Here is a 4,699-nt window from a genome sequence, read left to right as displayed (position 1 = left end):
ACCCCCCCTTTCTACCGTTTTTCATACCTTCAAATAAAACAAGTTATTTTAATTTTATGGTGATGTGTTTTATTATCTTGCTAGATTATCAATATGTTAAATATGTTCTCATTAATTTGTGTTTATTGTTTTTTATTGTATCACAGTTATGAGGAAAGAATATTTTGTTATACATTGATATTTTAGGAGCATTTATCCTCTTTTAGGTTTTTATCAATTTCAGTTTTATGGCTCTGTTACTATGTTCCTTGGGTCGAAATTCCTGCTCAAGGGCTGCCGATTTTATTGGTTTCTTTAATGGTGTGAAGCTATGAATAAAGAAAATTCATTCATTCTCTTATATCAGAATATAGTTCTTTTCAATGCGGAGTATAAATGAAAGTGATTTTCTTCTCCCATTTCTCATCTCCCTAATTTGTTAATTTCAGTTTTGCTTTACACTTTCTTATTGTCTCTTCTTCTCTTTGGTTCTAGCTCTTGCATCGAGGCTTGCTCAGTGGCGTGCGTGGTTTGGAATGTGAAACTCCCACCTGAAGATTTTCTTTTCCTTCACTATGTCACCACCAACCTATCTCTCAAAAAGTAATATTCCATGACTTTTATGGAAGTTATTTTGTTATATGGATTTGAGATACTAGAACAATTGTGCGTTTCCACCATTTACCACTGTAGGTTGCTCGTTCTAAGTCTCTCTCTAACCGTCTTTTTTTATCCTCAAAGTGATTGCAATTTCTTGCTTCTCATATGCTTGCAACCGTTTGTGCCTTTAGTATTCCTGGATTTACTAATCTCTTTTGTTATTTCTGTTCCTGGTTATTATCCTGGATCTGATTTTGTTTATTAATGGTTGCATTTTCTTCCTTTTATTAGCAGACCTTGGTGGATGGACATGTGTTGTTGTCGAGAAACCTTTTCATAAGGATTTACAATCTACAGAAGAACTCAGTACTGAGATTGGAGAGTTGTTTCACGAGCCACAAATTAAGCACATTCATCATTACTTGGGAAAGGAACTTGTGCAAAACTTAGTAGTAAATGCATATGTACTTACTTTGTTGTGGCTCCATTGTGCTTAATCCCTCATCATTTGACTTATATTGGCAGTTAGTGCTTCAATTAGCAAATTGACTTTTCTTGCCTCTTTGGAACCGTGATAACATTGCCAATGTACATTTTCTAGACTTTTTCTTTTTAGTGGCTGTTCTGGTCTTTTTTTTTTTTTTTTTTTGATTCTCATTCTCACACTTTGGTTTTTTGGTTTTGAAATGGTCATGGCTTTCTTAAGGGTGTTGCAGGGTGAGGAAGGTTAGACTCTTGAGGAGGGAACTTAAGGGTGTCACAACATAGATTATTGGGCAGTGAAAAGACCAGTCACCTGGTACCAACTTGGTGAAATGGAACCTGGTTGCAATTTCAAAGGCCATTATATATGGAATTTCCTTAGGACCATGAATGTGTCTGTGAATTCATTGAATTCGAAAGGATACATTTCCATTGGAAGCGCTTGTTTTACGTGAGCAACATGAAAGGGAAGGTATTCGGTGGTGGGAGGATGCCAAAGCTAAGGACTGTGGTCTTCACAAAGGAAATGTAAAGAAAGATGTTGGGGCTCAGCTTAACGGCAATGGTGCTGCCATGCAAGTGCACTGCCACTGTCGCATACATCTTAAATACTAAGACCCATGCAATCAGATGTTGTTATTTGTGTTGATAATGATAAATGATATTATCTATATTTTCGTGCCATTATAAAATCTTATTAATGTAATTTTGTTTTATCATTGGGGTAGGTTGAGTCTTGCAGCATAAAATACTGATAATAACATTGTTGTAAAATAATTATAATAGCATTGTATTTAAGTGTGTAATATATAAAATAAAGTGATTAATCCACACTTATATAGATTCATCGGATAACAGTTAAAACGAGTTGAGATTGGAAGTAGACTGTTGGTATGAAAATTGCTTAATTCATTTTCAGAAGAACCAGTAGAATCAAGTTCAACAAATTGTAAAATTACTTCTCCGTGTATCGGATAAAATTAAATGGTAATACCTCGTGCATCGCACGGGATACAGAATCCTAGTAGGTTATAATTGCAGTGTTGTAGACCAATTTGCATGACATGATCACAGTAACATATGAGACATTTGAATGATATGCAATAGCCAAACATGGTGGCAGAGGGTCACAACTCACAAGAGGTTACAGCTATACGTGTAGCATAGCTGCCGGGAGCAGTGATCTCATCATCCAATTACCTTTCCTTCGCTTCTGTCCTGCCGTATGATATATGCTTTGGATTTTCTTTGGATTTTCGGATCTCACGTGATTCTCATTAGATTCCTTCATTTATTATTAATATTAATCTCTCTGTCCACTCTCTTGGGCTGGGCCTCAGCATGTTTCATAGAGAACTCATTGAAGTCAAAACCTCCAGAACACAATAAAGGAAAATGTTTGACATTTGCCCCCGATATTAATAGCTGGTTAATTATAGTGTTCTGATAACAACTCAAACTTGTTCTTACCGAAATTCTCAAATGAATACATTGTCAATCGAAAAGATAAGTTAGTCGTAACATAAGAGTTGGTCGCTAGTATGACAGCTATAAGTGCGGAGTTAGCTATTGGCACCACAAAATAGAAGGGTTGAACAAGAATAATCATGCATCCGGACATGATTTGGAGACCGAGAAGCTTAGGCAAGAATATGAAGTTATTTAGAAGCTTTAGGGTTTTGTCACGTACATGCATCTTATGGGCCGGTTCTGTTCCTTATTAACAGAGATGATGGTTTCCAACTATGAACGAGTCGATACAATGAAGATCGGTTAAAATACTCTTTCTGTCTATCTATGAAGAGGAAAGCACTAGCAGTTACCCTGATCTAAGCGACTTGCGTAGATAACTGGACATGGATTAGTGATGATATGTTTGATTAGCTATTATAGTTAGCTGACTTTTCCGTTAAATAGAGAGAATGTTATTTGTAAAAAACAATCAAATCATCAATACAACTTGCAAGTTCCTTCCTTCATTTACTTTATTAAATTTACTTTTTTACAACCCTTTACTTATTTCTTGGTCTTTAGTCTTTACTTACATTTTAAGTTTTTACTTCGAGTTGTTTAAGTTTTCATTTATCCATTTTTTTCATTACCTTCATTTCTCACAACTACCTTAACTTTAACCTATCAATAATAATCGTTAAAAGTTTTTTGAAGTGTTTTAAAAACATACATTAGGGAATATAGTATGTTCATCAACTAATTAGAATATTAGCAAATCGTTAATTTGGTTTCTTAGCTCGAGTCCGACCCGTTAGTTAAATCAGCTACAAACTTTTAATTAGAAAAAAAATAAGAGTAGGCATGCATGTATGCTCCCAGTCCCAAGGTACGTGATTTCATTCTAAATTCCTAACCAAAGAAAATGAAGTTTGATGGAAGTGTTGCTGTCAGTCTGCTCTTTAACAAAACATCTGCAATAGATTGATTCCTACTGAAACAAAGTTAATTAGGTGTAAAAATTATGAGTATTCAAACTAAGTCTGCTCTTCGAATTTGAGTATTCTAATCAAAATTATGTATGTGGTTTTTCTCAAATTTTGGATCCATGGAATATCTGTCCTCTGAGTACTTGTTGATTAATGCTACAGGTTTTTTCAAATCCATGGCTGCTTCCACTGTTCTGTGCATTTGAACAGTGTTTCCAGTTTTGTCTTCCATAATAATTAAGGTGTTTGCTATGGTACCTTAACCCAAATTAAGGTATGGTACCCAAAATGAGATAATTCAATAATAAAGAAGCATGTACAAGTTATAATTTTGATGTTATTTTATCGTAGTGATGCAACATTTCATTCATAGAGACATGAGATTTGTAGGTTGTGTTTTTTTAGGCTTTGTTCATCTGTCAATCATGGTTATTTTACGCGCATCTCAACCATAATCGTTCATCTCTACAACTAAATCATTTTTCATTAAAAAACAAATTTCATGAGATGAAATTAATTGAATAGGAAAGTGAAATGCGAAAATGTAAAATTTACCTAAAAAAATATAATAATCATCTATTAAATTACTCAATGCGGGTACCATACCCAAAATATTTTATGGGTACCACAGAATTTACCAATAATTAATATCAGTACGAAGGCTTGGTATCTTTAATATTAAATCTAGAATGAATCTCAGCCATTAAATCAGCACAATAAAATATTAGTATATACCAGAAGAAGCAAGCAAGAAACTGAAGCTATAATATAAAGGGGGGAAACTAACTTCAACTAACTCACGTACCAGAAAATTTACTAACACATTCAACATAAAGGTAAACTAACTCGTAAAACTAATTCCTAGTCAGTAGTATCTTGGACACCCCCAAGCTTCCCAGCTTGGAATGTAAAAGCATTTAACAAATGGATAAACTGATGATAAATAATTCAAGCATATAGGTTAAATAAGTGTCGAAAATGATATATAAATATATATAAAGATGACACTTATCACTATCGTTGGCTTGATGGGCGCTAACTTTCCCACCCTGAAGCGAGTTGTACACTCGCAGAGTTAGCGACGGTTGTAGCGTTGATCAAGCCAACGCTAACTCTAACTGATGTTTTTAATTTGTAGTTGGTGTTAGCTTTGTGTCGATTTAACCGACACAAACTGGCCAAAATTATCGTCAGTGTCG

This window comes from Lotus japonicus, chromosome 1 (assembly GCF_012489685.1).
Source record: "Lotus japonicus ecotype B-129 chromosome 1, LjGifu_v1.2".
NCBI lineage: Eukaryota > Viridiplantae > Streptophyta > Magnoliopsida > Fabales > Fabaceae > Lotus > Lotus japonicus.
The sequence above is the reverse complement of the archived record's forward strand: the minus strand, read 5'-3'. Positions refer to the sequence as shown.